We start from the raw sequence: 19,632 nt of genomic DNA, 5'->3' as shown, positions 1-19,632 counted from the left end.
ACATTAACTTTCTAAGTATCTACAATTATGACTTCTCTTGGTTTATTTAAAGGTTTCTTGGGACTCCAGGATGAGGAATAACATGAAGCTAATGTAAATACTAATTTGCCAAGAAACTAACCAGATCAAATGTATAAATAAGCCAAAAGGCAATTTTTCTAAAACAGAAGTCCTACCAGCCCAGCAGAGTTCATGTGTGTTTTCGCTATTTACAGTAAAATGTTTAAATGTTGCCAACAAACAAATTTTGGCATTTTAAACTTTTTATTATGAAACAGTCAGACATACCCAAAGACTGGAAGACTAGAAGCCACTGCCAGCTTCAACGACTTCAATTTTTTTAATGAAAGAAAAGCAAATCCCAGATAATATTTTTCACTTCAATGAACACCTCCATTAACTCTGATTAGAACTCTTTTTTTAACAATCATAGCTACAATATAATTATCACACCCAACAAAATTAAAAATGATTCCTAATATCTTCTAATTATCCACTTCCTTCTCAGTTTTCCTTGATGGCCTCAAAATATTTTTGTACAGTTGCTTTTTCAAGTCAGGCTCCAAACAAGAAACATACTGTCTTGGATCATGTGTCTCTTTAGTCTCTTTACTTCATAAGTTTTCCTGTCCTTTTTTTACGCACTATTTACTTGTTAAACAAAACAGGTCATTTGTCCCCACAGACAGCCCACATTCTGTATTTTGCTGGTTATAGTCTCATGGTGTCATTCAACATGTTCTTCTGACCCCCAAATTGCCCATAAACAGTTAGATCAAGAGGCTCCCTCGGATTCAGGATCGAGGCTTTGGGCACAAGGCTTTCCAGGTGGTCCTTGAAATTCCTATGGCATCACAGCAGGAGATGCCTGTGCCCCTCTCAGGAGTGACAGTCATATACACCAGCAGCTTACACAGTGACAGCCTGCTCCATCTGTCAGCAGAGTCCCCATCCGCTGCTCACCTACTGATGAAGCAGTCACTGAGCATCACGGCTGACACCCGTCACTGCACTAGGGAGGTCAGAATTTCAAGCACGTGTTAAGGACATTCCAAAACTCAAAGATAAAATTATAGGAAGAACAAAAATTATTTGGAATCTGAAATGATAACATGTTTGTGCTTATTTTAGAACATTTTCTAAGTCACTTAATGAGGAATTCAATACAAAGTTGCTGAAGTCTGTTTTGTTCTTTAGAAATAAATTACAGATTGACCTCTGGCTCTCTGAATGGTAGAGTAAGGCTTGTCTGTCTCTCGCTCTTTCTCCCTCTCTTAAGTTCAAAGTTCCCAAAAGAATGAATAAAGAATAAAGCAGATCTTGGAAATTATGACATTTATAAAGAAGGAGGGGAGGAAATAGACATGTTAGAATATTTCCAAAGCAGTACATTTATTTTAGTCCCTGTCCAAAGGATAGATTAATGAAGTACTAAAATTACCTTAAAATGTGATGGCTAAATAGTTTCAATTTCCTCTTCTTCCCACACCCCTTCACTAGAGTTTCTAGAAAATGGCAAAAAGACTCTGAATCCTTTTCTCCCCTATTCCATACTCAGAGCAGTGTTAACAGACAGCATAACACCTGTGCAAAACAGAAGGCAACTCTCCCCCAACCTCCAAAATCAGAGGCTGTTTAATGCCTTCTGCATAATCACCTAATGACCTGAGAAAGCCTCTATTAATAGCAGGCCTCAGGGTGCCCACAGGTACCCAGGGTTGGGAACCTCCAGCTGGCGACAGCTGTGAGCCCCACTGAAGGGCACCAGCCTGAGCAGGCAGAAGGTGTGAGGGCGGCAGGGATGACCTTCAGGGACAGTGAGGAGAGGGCGCCTGGACTACTCCAGGAGAGAAATCAGGGTGCCCACAGGGTGGTTTCATCTATGTAAAAATAGAGAGATTCAATCGATACACAAGACTTACAATTAAAATTAAATTTTAAAATATCGAGGAACATTATAATGGATGCCACTCAACTGTATCCTTAAAAATGACTCAACTGCTAAGTTTTATGTTAGGTATATTTTACCACATTAAAAAATCATTAAAAAAATCATGAGCTAGGGGTCTATATTTCAGGGTCAAGCACCGGCCTGGCATGTGTGAGATTCTGGTTTTCACCCCCAGTACTGTGGGCAAAAAGGAAAAGACAAGGAAAACAATGTTGTAATGGTTAGTTGTGAGGTGTGCAGGTTCATCTAGACAATCGCTACTCTGCCAGGAGTTGGTCTTGTTCTCCTTCCCACTTAGATCAGTGAAGAAACTGAGGGTCTAAAGGATTAAGAAACTTTTTCAAGTCCTAAATCCAGTAAGTGGAGACCCAGGATTTGAACCTGGATCCCTCTGCTATCAAAACCCCTTGCTGGGGGGGTGGGGGCGCTGGTCCTGTAGCTCAGTGGCAGAGTGCTTGCCTCGCATGCATGAGGCACTGGGTTTGATCCTCAGCAACAGGTAAAAAATTAAAAAATAAAGTTATTTAAAACAAAAAACAAAAATTCTTGCTCTGACCATAATAGCACACTACCAAGAGCTCAGAGCACCACGGAAAGACTGCAGAGTTTCCCAGGGAAATTTTCAGATAATTGTTCTTGAATAGCTAGGCACAAAACTTTTCGTGACTACAAGATAAACAAGACTTACATGCATATATTAAAATCAATTTCACAATTTAAAATCTTTGCTCACTGCATTTCACCACAGACATACCAACTTGGGGACTTTTAAACAGCATTTCAAAAAGCAATACAATAAAAAATAACATTGAACTCTAATTCCAAAGGAAACTGACTGCAGGCAGGTGCTGCCACAGGAGGGCCTTAAACCCAGTTAAGGGTGGATGGGGTGAGTAGGCCCAAGGGAGGCCCAGTGGGGAGAACCATGAACCTACAGAGAATGTTCCCAAGGCCAGTTTTCCAGGCACTTGATGATAACACATTCACTACCTTCCTGCAAGAGTAAGTTGGAGGTTGGGCTGGAAGCAAGAAACTCAAGTGAGGAACACAATAGGCCAGATGACCTGCCTGCTACCCCAGCAACCTCTTCATGGCCACCTGGGGCACCGCAAAATGGATGGACCACAGCACAGTCCATCCTCCACAGCTGAGGAACCTCAGCTCGAGGGACCCAAAAAATAACAGGGATGCAACAGATCTCGTGTGTGACAAGGACTTCATACTGGATGCCTCTCGGGGAGCTGCAGTCTCACAAAGCTCCTGGCAGATGTGCTATTCTCACCAGCATGCCACAAAACGGCAGCTGGCTCAGTGAATCTTGCTTCACCCAAAGCCTGGCACCCTGGGCTGCCCGCCCCAGCAACTGCAGTCTCAGCCACGCCACTCGAGACTAATTGCTATGTAAAGAAACACCACCTATGGTGTTGACCATTCCTTTCTTTCTTCTTTTATTTTTAAAACTGATAAAGTTGTACATATCTGTGGTGTGCAGCATGACATTTTGATACACGTAGGAATTGTGAAATGGCTAAGTTGAGCTAATTAACCTCATGGAGTTATCATTTGTGATGAGAACACTTAAAATCCACTCTCTTGGCATTTCTCGAGATTAAAATAGATTGTTACTAACTATCATCACCATGTACAACACATCTGTGAACTTGCTGCTCCTGAGTGAAATTTTGTAACCTATGGTCAACATCCCCCTACCCCAGCGCCCACCCCAGGCCCAGCATCTAAATAACTTCTAACTCAAAAGCAATATAATTGCCAACCAGCACATGAAAAGATTCATTTTTAGGGAAATGCAAATGAATACCATCATAAAATGTCAAACCCCACCCATCGGCTGGCCTCAGGAGAAAGAAAATGGGAAGTGTTGGTGAGCACGTGGCAGTGGACCCACCGTGGGAGGGGTGGACGGTGTCTCAGCAAGTGGAACAGAATTTTCATGTAACCCAGTAATCTCACTCCTCCACAGGGATACCCCAAACACCTCAAACAGGTGTTCAAAGAAACACCGGCACATGAATGTTCACAGAGCACCATTCATAACAGCCAATAGATGGGAACAACCGAATGTCCCTGAACTAGTGAATAAACAAAATGTGGTAGATCCACTCAATGCCTATTATTCAACCATAAAAAAGAATCAAAGGGGCTGGGACTGGGGTTGGGGCTGAGTGGTAGAGTGCTTACCTTGCACATATGAGGCGCTGGGTTCAATCCTCAGCACCACGTAAAAATAAACAAAAATAAAAATAAAGGTATTGGATCCAACTACAACTAAAAATATTTTTTAAAAAAATAATGAGGGAGGATCCAAGATGGCGGTCTAGAGGGAGGCTGCGTTCCTTGTCGCTCCGCAATGCCGGTTTCAAGCAGAGGATATCTGTTTCTCGGTGAGGCAGTTTTTGCTGCTTATCAATCCCCTGCTCTTTACCCCATTTGTCTGCTGTGATCACCTGCAATCTGCCAGCATATCGACGCCTTTTTTGAGAGCAGATTGCTCACTATCAGGCTTCTATCATCCGCCATTTGCCTGCCTCTCGCCTGTCCATCACCTGCCTTACCCCTATCCATCACCCAACGCTGGAGGTTCACCTCCCGATCGTCCAACAGCTGCCAGCAGATTGACCGCACACCACCAGTGGAGAACCAGCTGCCTGCTGCTGCCTGGAAGGTCACTGTTACAGTACCTGCAGGTTTGATTACACGTGGCTGCCGCCATTTTGAGACAACAGCCAGCCCCTGTAGGACCCCTGGCCGGACTGACCAAGTCCTGTCTCCAGGATCCCTCAGCCCAACCAATCACTCCCTGCCTCTGGGGCCCTCACATCAACTGACTACTCCCTGCCACCAGGACCCCAGACCAACTGACTGCGCCCTATCACCGGGAACCCAGAAAAACTGATTGCACCCGGCCTCCAGGATCCCACAACCACACCAAACACACCCGACCTCCAGGACCACTGCCGGACCAACTGCATCCCGTCTCCAGGACCTCCAGCTGACCACATCCACCCCTGAGCTGCAGCGCCCCATTTGCCAACACATTTGGAAGCCAGAGCAGCCATCTTGGATAATCCTGGAAGCCATAGCTCCATCTTCGGGTGGGGCAAATCCCATCCTGAGACGCCTGCTGGAGGCTTGAAGCTCATTGTCAGGTACCTCTTTATACATCAGGCTACTGAACACTGGGAGGTTTCATTACTATATATGACTATTATACAGCAGATTTTCTTTTTTCTCCTTTTTTAAAAAAAAAAATTAAGTTTTTATTTCTTTATGTTTCTTGCTTTCTTTTCCTTCTGTTTACCTGTTCCCTCAGAGTTGCTTTCTCCCTTATTTACATGATGTTATTGTCCCCATAGGGGCTATTTGGTCTAGGATTGCATAGTGTCTGATTTGGGCACTGCTAATATTGATCTCCCCTTAAAGAAAGGGTTTTGGAAACCTATAGGGCCACTGTAAGCCTATAGGGGGAAATCTGCAATACCCTAGAGGGTATTGCAGCGCTAGAGGGGAAGATACATGAACAACATGAAAAAACAAGGGAAGAAAATGATCCAAACAAATCTAGATTCTATAGTAATAGAATCCAATGACAGTATGTTAGAAGAAATGTCAGAAAAGGACTTCAGATTATACATGATTAAGATGATTCACGAAGCAAAGGATGAGATAAGAGAACAAATGCAGGCAATGAATGATAATACCAATAAGCTGAAAGAGCACCTTCAGGAAGCAAAAGATCATTTCAACAAAGAGATAGAGATTCTCAAAAAAAAAAACAAACGGAAATCCTTGAAATGAAGGAGACAATAAACCAAATAAAAAACTCAATGGAAAGCATCACCAACAGACTAGACCACTTGGAAGACAGAACCTCAGACAATGAAGACAAAATATTTAATCTTGAAAATAAAGTCACCCAAACAGAGAAGATGGTAAGATATCATGAACAGAATCTCCAAGAACTATGGGACATCATGAAAAGACCAAATTTAAGAATTATTGGGATTGAGGAAGGCACAGAGATACAAACCAAAGGAATGAACAACCTGTTCAATGAAATAATATCAGAAAATTTCCCAAACCTGAAGAATGAAATGGAAAATCAAATACAAGAGTCTTACAGAACACCAAATGCACAGAATCACAACAGATCCACACCAAGGCACGTGATAATGAAAATGCCTAACATTCAAAATAAAGATAGGATTTTGAAGGCCGCGAGAGAAAAGCATCAGATTACATATAGGGGGAGACCAATACGGATAGCAGCAGACTTCTCAACCCAGACTCTAAAAGCTAGAAGGGCCTGGACCAACAAATTTCATGCTCTGAAAGAACATGGTTCCCAACCAAGAATCCTATACCCAGCAAAACTAACCTTCAGATTTGAAGATGAAATAAAATCCTTCCATGATAAACAAAAGTTAAAAGAATTTACAAATAGAAAGCCTGCACTACAGAATGTTCTCAACAAAATATTCCATGAGGAGGAAATGAAAAACAACAATGGAGGTCAGCAAAGGGAGGAACTACCTTAGAGAAAAAACACTCAAAGGAGAAACCAAGCCAACTTAAAAACCAAAAATAAGCCAAATGACTGGGAATACAAATCATTTCTCAATAATAACCCTGAATGTTAATGGCTTAAACTCATCAATCAAAAGACATAGATGGGCAGAATGGATTAAAAAGAAAGACTCAACAATATGCTGCCTGCAAGAGACTCATCTCATAGAAAAAGACATCCACAGACTAAAGGTGAAAGGATGGGAAAAAACCTACCACACACATGGACCCAGTAAAAAAGCGGGGGTTTCCATCCTTATATCAGATAAAGTGGACTTCAAGCCAAAGTTAGTCAGAAGGGATAAGGAAGGACATTTCATACTGCTTAAGGGAACCATAAATCAGGAAGACATAATGATAGTAAATATTTACGCCCCAAACAATGGTGCATCCCTGTACATCAAACAAATTCTTCTCAATTTCAAGAATCACATAGACCACAACACAATAATTCTGAGTGACTTTAACACACCGCTGTCACCACTAGATAGATCTTCCAAACAAAATCCAACCAAAGAAACCATAGAACTCAATAACACAATCAACAACCTAGACTTAATAGACATATATAGAATATTCCATCCATCAACGAGTGGATACACTTTCTTCTCAGCAGCACATGGAACCTTCTCGAAAACAGACCATATGTTATGCCACAAAGCAGCTCTTAGGAAATGCAAAAAAATAGAGATACTGCCTTGTGTTCTATCAGATCATAATGGACTGAGAGTAGAAATCAATGACAAAGTAAAAAAAGGAAATTACTCCAACACTTGGAGACTAAATAATATGCTACTGAATGAAACATGGATAACAAAAAACATCAGGGAGGAGATTAAAAAATTCTTAGAGGTCAATGAGAATGATGATACAACATATCAAAATCCCTGGGACACTATGAAAGCGGTACTAAGAGGAAAATTCATTGCATGGAGCGCATTCCAGAAAAGAATGAAAAGTCAACAATTAAATGACCTAACATTACAGCTCAAAGCCCTAGAAAAAGAAGAACAGAATAACAGCAAAAATAGTAGAAGACAGGAAATAATTAAAATCAGAGCTGAAATCAATGAAATTAAAACAAAAGAAACTACTCAAAAAATTGACATAACAAAAAGTTGGTTCTTTGAGAAAGTAAACAAAATAGATAAACCCTTAGCCACACTAACAAAGAGAAGGAGAGAGAAGACTCAAATTACTAAAATACATGATGCAAAAGGAAATATCACAACAGACACCACTGAGATACAGAACATAATGAGAAGCTACTTTGAAAATCTGCATTCCAACAAAATATAAACTACCGAAGACTTTGACAAATTTCTAGAGACATATGCTCCTCCCAAACTGAACCAGGAGGACATACACTATTTAAACAGATCAATATCAAGCAATGAAATAGAAGAAGCCATTAAAAATATACCATCCAAGAAAAGCCCAGGACCAGACGGATTCTCAGCCGAGTTCTACAAGACCTTCAAAGAAGAACTCATTCCAATACTTCTCAAAGTATTCCAGGAAATAGAAAAGGAGGGTACCCTACCAAACTCATTCTATGAAGCTAATATCACCCTCATACCCAAACCAGGAAAAGACATATCAAGGAAAGAAAATTTTAGACCAATATCCTTGATGAATATAGATGCTAAGATCCTTAACAAAATATTGGCAAACCGTATCCAAAAACATATTAAGAAAATTGTGCACCACGATCAAGTGGGGTTCATTCCTGGAATGCAAGGATGGTTTAACATCCATAAATCAATAAACGTAATCCATCATGTCAATAGACTTAAGGATAAGAATCATATGGTTATTTCAATTGACGCAGAAAAAGCATTTGACAATATACAACACCCCATTCATGCTGAAAACACTAGAAAAAATAGGGATAGTAGGAACATACCTGAACATTGTAAAGGCTATTTATGCTAAGCCCATGGCCAACATCATTCTTAATGGAGAAAAACTGAAACCATTCCCTTTAAAAACGGGAACAAGACAGGGATGTCCTCTTTCACCACTTCTATTCAACATTGTCCTCGAAACTCTAGCCAGAGCAATTAGGCAGGCTAAACAAATTAATGGGATACGAATAGAAAAAGAGGAACTTAAACTGTCACTATTTGCAGAGGACATGATTCTATATTTACAGGATCCAAAAACCTCCTCCAGAAAACTTCTAGACCTCATCAATGAATTCAGCAAAATAGCAGGCTATAAAATCAACATGCATAAATCTACAGCATTTTTATACGCAAGCGATGAAACAGCTGAAAGGGAAATGAGGAAAACAACTCCATTTGCAATAGCCTCAAAAAAAAATAAAATACTTGGGTATCAATCCAACCAAAGAGGTAAAAGATCTCTACAATGAAAACTACAAAACACTGAAGAAAGAAATTAAGGAAGACCTTAGAAGATGGGAAGATCTCCCATGTTCTTGGATAGGCAGAATTAATATTGTCAAAATGGCCATACTACCAAAAGTGCTATACAGATTCAATGCAATTCCAATTAAAATCCCAATGATGTACCTCACAGAAATAGAGCAAGCAATCATGAAATTCATCTGGAAGAATAAGAAACCCGGAATAGGTAAAGCAATCCTTAGCAGGAAGAATGAAACAGGGGGGTATCACAATACCAGAACTTCAACTATACTACAAAGCAATAGTAACAAAAACATCATGGTATTGGTACCAAAATAGACAGGTAGATCAATGGTACAGAATAGAGGACATGGACACAAACCCAAATAAATACAATTTTCTAATACTAGACAAAGGTGCCAAAAATATGCAATGGAGAAAAGATAGCCTCTTCAACAAATGGTGCTGGGAAAACTGGAAATCCATATGCAACAGAATGAAACTAAATCCCTATCTCTCGCCCTGCACAAAACTCAACTCACAATGGATCAAGGACCTTGATTCCATTCACAATGGAATCAGACCAGAGACCCTGCATCTTATAGAAGAAAAAGTAGGTCCAAATCTTCACCTTGTTGGCTTAGGATCAGACTTCCTTAACAGGACTCCCATAGCACAAGAAATAAAAGCAAGAATCAATAACTGGGATAGATTCAAACTAAATAGCTTTCTCTCAGCAAAGGAAACTATCAGCAATGCGAAGAGAGAGCCTACAGAGTGGGAGAATATCTTTGCCTCTCATACTTCAGTTAGAGCACTAATTTCCAGAATATATAAAGAACTCAAAAAACTCTACACCAAGAATACAAATAACCCAATCAACAAATGGGCTAAGAATATGAACAGACACTTCACAGAAGAAGATGTACAAGCAATCAACAGATATATGAAAAAAATGTTCACCATCTTTAGTAATAAGAGAAATGCAAATCAAAACTACCCTAAGATTCCATCTCACCCCAATTAGAATGGCGATTATCAAGAACACAAGCAACAATAGATGTTAGAGAGGATGTGGGGGAAAAGGTACACTCTTACATTGCTGGTGGGGCTGCAAATTAGTGCAGCCACTCTGGAAAGCAGTGTGGAGATTCCTTAGAAAACTTGGAATGGAACCAGCATTTGACCCAGCTATCCTACTCCTCGGCCTATACCCAAAGGACTTAAAATCAGCACACTACAGAGATACAGCCACATCAATGTTCATAGCGGCTCAATTCACAATAGCCAGACTATGGAACCAACCTAGATGCCCTTCAATTGATGAATGGATAAAGAAACTGTGGTATATATATACAATGGAATATTACTCAGCTATAAAGAATAATAAAATTATGGCATTTGCAGGCAAATGGATGAAATTGGAGAATATCATGTTAAGTGAGATAAGCCAATCTCAAAAATCCAAAAGAGGAATGATCTCACTGATAAGTGGATGATAACACTTAATGGGGGGCGGGAGTGGGACAAGAATGGAGGAAGGAGGGACTATATAGAGGGAAAAGAGAGGTGGGAGGGGTGGGGGGGAAGGAAAAAAATAATGGAATGAATCAAACATCATTACTCTATGTAAATTTATGAATATGCAAGTGGTATGCTGTTACTCCATGTACAAACAGAAACAACATGTATCCCATTTGTTTACAATAAAAATAAATTTTAAAAAAAATGAAAGACCAATCTGTTTTCAACAGAGATGAGCCTTGAAAACATTGTGCTAAGTAAATACCACCAGATATACATACACAGAAATTTTTAGTTCTGTTTATATGAAATATCCAGAACAGGCAAACCCATAGAGACAAAAAGCAGCTAAGTCAGGAACCTAGGGGAACATGGAACTAGATGGTGGTGAGCTACAAAACATTGTGACTGTTTACTGTCACTGAAATGTACACTTCAGAAGAGTCGAAGTAGAGCTGGCAGTGTAACTAGGTGGGAGAGCACTTGCCTAGCATGAGAGGCCCTGGGTTCAATCCCCCCAAATTTACATTAAGTTAAAAGTAAATAAAATGGATAACATGGTAAGTGTTATATGTATTTCACCAAGAAATTGTCTTCCATATTTTTATTGGTGCATGGTGCCTTACAGTTGTACGTAATGGTGGGATTCATTGCTACATATCCGCACATGCACACAATAAAATTTTTGTCAAGAAATGTTTAAAGACAGTTAATTGAGGGGCTCAAATACAAAAACTCCTCAGTGCAAATTAAACATGCTCATGTGCATTTCATTTGGGCAAGCTATTATTTTTCTAAAGTCGACTTCGCCTTTCACCAGTATAGTGTTTCTTGGGCTCCTCACTCATAGAACTGCCTGAAGATCTTTTAAAACTATGGATTTTCAGACCTCTCCCCAAATTCTCTGAAGGAGCAGGCCAGGAATGCACATTTTAAACCTCGCCCCAGGCGTTTGAAGGATAGGTTGCATCTAAGACATCCCCAGACTATAATGTAGCCATTCCCAGACCTCAGGGGAAGATGGTACCATTCCCCTCTTCATTGGTGCCTAGTGTGTGCACGCTGGCAGCTGCCGTCCAGGTTCTGGACACTCTCCAAGCTGAGCACCCCACCCGCCAGGGCTGACCTTGGCCCAAAACTATTCTGCAGCTCCCTAACACTTCTGGTCCACAGAGGTCCCGACTTGTCCTGGAGATGAATCAGACTTTTGGCTTTCTCTGTTTGTATTTCATTCATCAATTTCAGATACTGAAACCATGAAGTCACTCATGCCATCTTGCCCAAAGTCTGCGACTGCCTTCTGACCCTCTCCTCTCTCAAACCAGGTTGCTAACATGCTTTAACCTAGGCACAGTAAAATCATCCACAAACATTTTTTAAGAACCCCATACATGGTAATTAACTATAGTGACCATTTTTAAAATAAGATTATAAAAGGACTGTTCTTCATATGATAAATTTTAAAATATATCTGCAGTCTAAGTCAATAGCAAAGAAGGTGTCTAGGCTGGGTTTTTCCTCCCCTTTCACTTCACCTCCCTCCCCTGCTCAATCTCCCTCCATCCTAAACCTCTCCCCAATCTGTGGGCTCTAATCTACCTCTTCTCCCTTTCCTCCTTCACTGGTTTTAATGTATCATGATAACATGAAATCGAATAATACACTATGTTTATTGTTACATTTACAGAGGGAGGCTTTTTATTCTCTGCTTTTAGACACCAGTTATAATTTGTTCTTTTAAAAAAAATGGATTTCTGCCTATGTATAAGCCTTAGTTGATTTCTCCAGAGAATCAATGGCCTTTACCAGAAAGACTCTTGATTACTAAGGCTATTTAAGTAAGAAACACAGGGCATCTTCAGCAAGAATTTGAAACCACTCTACTGTCATTATACAATAACTCTTTCTTTTGCTTGGCTATAGGGACAGGAAGAAAAGTCACTCACAGACTGAAGATATTCTGAAACAGAACTGTAACTTTAAATAAAAAAAAAAAGCCTAATAGCAGTCCAACAGGGAGGCCTCTAGAGGTCCCCAGTTCCTTGGATCCCTGACCCCACCCACTGTCTATAATGCCCCCAACACATATACACACACAACAACAACTGCCCCCTAGACATTCAAAATGACCCTGGTAAAGAACAGTGGGATGCATCTGACCAAACTTTCATATGTACATACATGAATATACCACAGTGAATGCCAACACAGGAATTAAAAAAAAACAACAACTATAAACCCACTGCAGAAACATCAGCTGAGTGGAGGAAGGGGAGCAGAGGGGGGAAGTGCCAGGGACTGAATTAGAGCAAATTCTATTCCATGCTTTTGTGATTATGTCAAAATGTATCCTAATGTTATATATAACTAAAAAGAATCCATTTAAAAAAATGTCCCTGCTCAGCAGAGAACCACTGGGGCTCACCACATCTTTATTGGGGCAGCGCAAGGAGAGAGGATGTGGGGAACAGGTAAATACCGCCGGGTCCCTGCTGACATCCCACTGCCAACTGGTGTAGGAAGACCTCAGAGGCGCATTCACGTGGATTTTATCTATCAACATGTCACACCAAGTGGGAAAAAATAAAAAGAAACTCACACCCAGTTCCACACCCCACTTGCTATTTTTAGGCCATTCTTATACAATCATTGTCCACCCAGTTGAGTTTCTTATGAGATCTGTGGCCCCAAGTTGACCAGTTTCCCCAAGATGAAACATTAGATAAAAGAAGTTACTATGGAAAACAACAAAAGCCAACGCAACCTCCAAGAGGATTTGTATTTATTGACTGCCTACTATAAGCCAAGTTCTGTGCTAAGCATCTTTTGGGAATTAAATCCCTTCATTTTCCCCAACAACCCATTTACAAATGAGGACACTGACACCAGAGAGGGAAGGGAAGCTACAAGGCCACGTTTTCATAAGATAGGGAGATGGACTTGGACAGAGATGACCCCACTCCTCAGACAGCCCAGGGGGTGATCTCCGAGCAGACTGGGTCACACACCCCACCAACAAAAACATTCCCAAGCACACCTCCACACAGGTACTTTGTCTAAAACCTACACAGTCTACTGTTTTCAAGTTCTGATTCTTATAAATCATACATGAAAGCAAACTTAAAAATAGTGGTCATGCAATAAATAGCTCATAACACTTGCTGACTAACATCTAAAGGCAAAATCAAATTCATCCTAGCTTCCTTGATAAAAACTGGAGGTATAAACGATTCTTCCAATTGTCTTGATGAATTTCAATCCTCAGAGACCAACTTATCACATCTGATTAGACAGTCTTACGGGAAGCATTTTATCCCCCAACAAAGAAATGTTGACGTCCTAAACACCCTGCCCCCATATCTCAGAATGCCACCTTATTGGGAAATAGGGTCTTCATACAGGCAGGGAAGTTAAAGGAGGTTACTAGGGTTGGCCCTACTCCCACATGACCGAGGTCTTCACGAAAGAAGGAAAGATGAGCATGCAGAGAGAAGAGGATGGAGACACACAGGACAGATGATGTGAGGATGCACAGGTGGAGGCAGCGGTGTGGCTGGGGTGATGGAGCTACCGACCAAGAACCACCAGCAGATGCCGCAGCAGCAGGAGGCAAACAGGGACTCTCCCCTGAGCCACAGAGATCCCGTAGCCCTGTGGACACCCTGACTCAGGACCTCTGGCCTCCAAAAGGAGGCCGCCCAGCGTGTGGTACCTGTTACACAGCCCTAACTCACACAGGCGCTGACACTGCTTTTTTTTTTTTTAATATTTTTTAGATGTTGATAGACCTTTATTTTATTCATTTATTTATATGCGGTGCTGAGAATCGAACCCGGTGCCTCACACATGCCAGGCAAGCGCTCTACCACTGAGCCACACCCCAGGCCACTGACACTGTTTTTCAATGCACTGAGGCTGACAAAGAGCCGCTACGGGGAGTAAGCGTGGCCACTTCTCACCCGCTGTGACTGCACTGTTAACATCGCCTCTGCCCATGAGCTTCTACCCCATCAAAAAAAATTCATTTTAGGCCACTTGTCCACTAAGGGAAAATCTGTTCATGTAAAATTTCAAAATTATTTATATTAATTTAAAATCCACCTAATGGAACACTCATCACCTCCATCCATCCCAAGTCCCTGAAAGATGACAAACAGGTGACAAACTCACTTTCAACCCCCCACATCATGGCATTCCTGTTTGTCCTCAGGTCCTGAGGAGAGTCCTCAGGTACTCTCCATATGTGACACAAAACCCTCTGTCACATAGATAACTAAGGACCTCAGGGTCAACCCATATACTAGATATTAGAAAAGCAGTTTTTATTTCTATATACAAAATAGATTTTTCTATAAAAGTACTGAGAAGTTCTAATGTTTTCTTCCCACATCCCACTGTGGGGACCAAATGCATATTCCGCTATCTCTCTTATCACACGGAAAAGAGACAGGATTCTGGTGCAACCCTGCAGGACTGGCTAACAACTTAACCAGTACTCAAGGGTCAACCAGCTCTGAGTTAATACACATCAAATCACCCAGGTTCATCAAGCCAGTGTTTATTTATTATCCACTAGGTCCCCAGGAAAAAGATGAAGTACCACAGAAACATAAAAGGAGAGGCACAAGGAATTTGTGTATTTGGGGGTGATAGTTAAGTGTGGTTGCAAAAGCAACAGGGTTTCCGAAATAGCATGAGATGCACTGAGGGACGGTTTTCCCAGGTGAGCAGAACAAACCTTGCAAAGTAAAGACGCACATTCGAGGATAGCATGATAGAATGTCAGCAGAGTGCGCCCTAGGGGCCAGGTATTCAGTTATTCCAAAGGAAGACTATTCATTTTTAAATGCTGGCAACTCTATCAAATTAAAAATAAATAAATGAATGAATCTGTAAGCCAATTGACCCACTTCTCCAGGTTCAAGCTTCAAAGAAGAGTACCAGGATGAGTCTGCCTCAAGAATGAGAGTCCCTGAAATCATCTAGCACTGGCTTGCATGGTCCAGACTGAATGCAGAGTCCAGGCACACTGAGGGCCTTCCTCAGATCCCAGGACTGCCTGTGACCAGTGAGGAGCACAGAAACCCATGGGTGGGTCACACAAACAGAGCCAGGCAAATAAACCTGTGCCAATCCCCAGAGGGCACCAGGGTATCTCAAGCAGGGCAAGAGAAACAGTGAACACCCCTGACTTCAGAAGACTGTACAAGTACCACCTTCCCAATGAATGCCATATTTTCAAGTAGGTGACCAAGGCCATCTAATTCCAAGATCTGCACAAGAACAAGCTGCCTCCACAACCAAAGCTGCTGGTTAAAGTCTGCATACAACATGATTGCACACACTAATTTCATATTTCAGCCGTAGAAACCAGGACAGCCACTACACTGCAGGAGGTAACTGGCTTCTGAGGGGCAGGTAGCATTCTGCTTCTTCATCTGGCGTCACAGGGCTTTAATCAGTTGGTGGAAATTCATCACCCAGCATCCTCATAAGCACTTTATATAAATCAATATATATATATATACTTTAATTTCAAAAGTTGGAAATTGTCATATGTTTTTTCAAAACCTATCAAATTTGCAAAATTCTTAAAACATTTTTTTCTAACAGACCCCCACAGCGGGTCACGAGGGGAACCTCTCAACTGACCTCTATCCCTCCTCGTCTTGGAGAAAGGGGAACGAACGTGCCTCTGAGCCTTAATTTGTGTGATGAGATGAATTCCTGAAAAGCTGCCTGGAAACCACCTCTGGAATCTGAGTTATATTTAAGTGCCTTAGGGGACCCTTGTCATTTAAAGACTATTTGGTACAAGAATAATCACTTCTAATTTACGTTCCTCATGAGTGGCAACCTCTCTCGAATTCAGTTTGCTCTAGAAGGGAGGCACCTTCCTGAGCTGCCTCCAGGCACTGCTGAGGTGAGCAGCAGCCACCAGCTCTGGCCCAGGCCTGCTAGTCATGCCTGAAGCCCCTGGACTCCTTGCATGGCCCTGGACTCCTGCTCTCCCGGGGCTGACCGCACACTCCAGCAGTCTCTCTCCTACTTTGCTGAAGTTATCAGCACCACCTCACATGAGGTCTCCACCTTCACCCTCGCCTCAATCCATTTCCGTCACCACAGCTACCTCCCCACCTGTCATTCCTTTGTCCCCAAAGTCAGGTCCACTACTCTCCTCTCCCGCCTGCATGCACACCTTTCCTCTGAGTCTCTCAAATTTCAAAAAGGCATCGCAGAATGTAGGGTTCACAAACGCTTCCCCCGACCCTCATCTGTCCCATATTTAGCGTCTTCCTTCTGGCCTTCAAACATGAGGTCTTCCCTCCCTTGATCTTGTCCCCCTAACCCAGCTTTCCTCTGGTTCCCAACCCTGGCATCTCCTTACTGCACAGCTGGTCAGCCTTCCCTGCGTATCCCCATGAAGAGGCCCAGAGACCATTTCTGTCCCCTCTGCAGCTCAGTGAGCTGTTCCCAGATGGGCAGATTCTCTATCCACGCATTGGGTGGATGAAAACACCTGCTTTCCTCACAAAGCTACTGATTCAAATGGAGTACAGATTTTAGTAAAGCACCCAGAACTGAAGGCATTTATCCAGGATCATCCTGGGACAAACCAGGATGAACCAGGAGTTCATAAAATGCTAATCTGACAAATACTCATAAACCAATGGAAACTCCGTCACCATGATAAGCAAACGACACGAGAAAAGCACACAACGGGCATGTCTGCCCAAGAGCTGGGGGTTTAAAGGCGCTTTGTGACCTGAAGGCAACACTGGCTCTTCAACATCACAGAACACCACCGCTCTGCTTTCACCCGGCCATCTGGCTCCAGAAGAGCAGAGGCACATGGAGAGGATCGCCTCCGAGCGTGGACAGACCGGAGGAGTCGCCACAAACACCAGATCAATCGATCCTGCCCTCTGTGCGCCCTTCTAGAAAATGAGGAAAAGAACACAAGCCTACCGTGCAGGGACTAAATGAGACAATCCAGGAAGGGGACGGCTGCAGGTCAGAGCTTTCCTGACTTCCGGATCCCACCCCAAGAAAATCTGGCTCGATTTGGCAGGGTACGGTCTGGATTTCAAAACTGTCCCAGTGATTCTACCGTGCACGAGGTCAAGAGCCACCAGGCTACCATAGGGTGAGCTTTGGGGAAAAAAATGCCAGCTATTAATGGAATCACCAATAACATGACCCAGAAAAATAAGAATTTGGGGTTCTAGAACACAGGAAAGACGTCAGGCTAAGGCAAGTGAGAAGTTTAATAATCAGGAACCAGAGGAACAGTTCCAGGGCACGTAAAAATAGCATGCCTTCGTGCTTCTACACTCCTTAGCTAGTGCAAATAGGAGAAAGTGCATTCCCAGGAATGAACTGAGGAGCCACATATCAAGGGATGTTCGGGGGGTCACTCATGGCGAAGCAGCATGACTTGTGAACTCCCAGGGCTGATGGTCCGAAAAGCGAGCGTAACAATCACCTAAAAGGCCTTCTTTAGCAAAACATTTATACTCTGGCCCCATAATGTATTTTCACACACTGAAATCCGCAATTGAACTTGGAGACCCCAGCTCTTGTTCTTACCACTTCTGCTATTTGTTTTGTTTTCATTGTTGTTGCAGATGGACACAATACCTTTATTTATTTTTATGTGGCGCTGAGGAGCGAACCCAGTGCCTCACACGTGCGAGGCAAGCGCTCTACCACTGAGCTACAATCCCAGCCCCCACTTCTGCTATTTTTGTGATCATCTGGAGAATATCCCCAGGAAGAGTTCCAGAAGATTCTAGAAGGCCTTTAAACCACCGAACGCCCCAAATGAGCTGAAACTGTTGGTGAGCGACATTCAGCAAGAGCAAGGAGAAAGCCTGGCAAGAAGAGCAAGTCAACAGTGCGTATTTGGGTGGAGACCAAGAACCAGAATGATAGGAAGAGCGGGACCATCAGGACAGAGGACGATGAACGTGATCAGAGGTCACTGCTTTGAAGCTGCTCGGAATCGCTCTGAAAGCAGCTTCACCCTACTTTCTTTCAAGTAAAACAGTAATCAGAAAAACAATCATAAAAATGAAGTATTAATTTTAAAAAAAGATTAAAAAAAAAAAAACACAGAGGTCACCCTCCTACATGAAGCACAGAAACAAAACGATACAAGAGACAAGCTGAAAATCTTCAGTGGGAGACAAAAATGTGAAAGGAAACGTAAGTGAAAATGAAGTCGGCTGCCTTAGGTGGGGGCGTGCACCACTCAACTTGTCATTATTCCCTAAAAAATAGAGTAGTTACGCTGCATTAGGTATTTACAAGAACTTTTCAGGGGAATGGGCATAGGTTATGTGCAAATAACTTGAGCATCCTGGAACCTGGGGTCTCCGGGCTCCTGGAACCAATGCCCTGAAGGTACGGAGGGACGGCGTACTGCACATGCGCTACGTTAGCAAGGGGCTGATGATCTAGTTATCTAGTATGCATGAAAACCAGATTAATAACAGTAATAATCAGCTCCAGACAAGAACAAATGAGCGGAGTCAAGAGGAACTGCTACAAGGGTGTCAGCCTGTCTGTGCACTTGAACTCTATCAGTAACAGTGGTAGCTGAACTCTGTTCAGCAGAGGGCCAGAATTCAGGAAACTGGGGGCCCAGGCAGGTACTGCCCCCTTTGGAGAATTAAGCATAAATACGATGTTAAAGAAAGGGCACAGAGGGCCTGAGGGGGCATGACTGCGGGGCAGCGGGCGCAGCCAGGAGGGAGCCTGGAGAGTGGGGAAGGGTAGACTTGGAGGACAGGAACTGCCCAACTCAGTCCTGGATTGTGCTGAACAAGCCAGACTCCGTAACGCCCCCACTGCTCTCTACAGCCAGGACAAACTGCCCAGGCTCCTGCCCTCTGTCCAAAATGGTCAGCTTCCTCCCCAAGTCCTTCCAGTAATTCCTCTGCCTCAGTCTCCTCCACCCCCAGGGGCGCCACTTTCCGCCTCAGGCTGCTGTCTCAACCCACCCTCCCTGGCCCACCTGCACCTCTGCCTCTCCTGGAAGGTAGGTGGACGGCTCAGTCCAGAAGCTGTGGGAAAAGGGTGACGGGGGAAGGCCTGTGTGCTGCAGAGCCAGCGGTCAGGACTGAGTGGGTGGCAGAGAAGAGAAAAGCAGCAGATGGGAGACCCAGAGACTGAAGGCAAGAGGGACAGAGAGACAGC

General features: G+C 42.8%; 1 protein-coding gene across 4 annotated transcripts in view; it reads right to left on the bottom strand.

Moving 5' to 3' along the window:
• KIAA1549 overlaps positions 1-19,632 on the bottom strand; it is a 143,280-nt gene that overhangs the window by 104,341 nt on the left and 19,307 nt on the right. The gene's annotated exons all lie outside the window — the stretch shown is intronic.

Source organism: Sciurus vulgaris, assembly GCF_902686455.1.
Source record: "Sciurus vulgaris genome assembly, chromosome: 8".
NCBI lineage: Eukaryota > Metazoa > Chordata > Mammalia > Rodentia > Sciuridae > Sciurus > Sciurus vulgaris.
The sequence above is the reverse complement of the archived record's forward strand: the minus strand, read 5'-3'. Positions and strand labels throughout refer to the sequence as shown.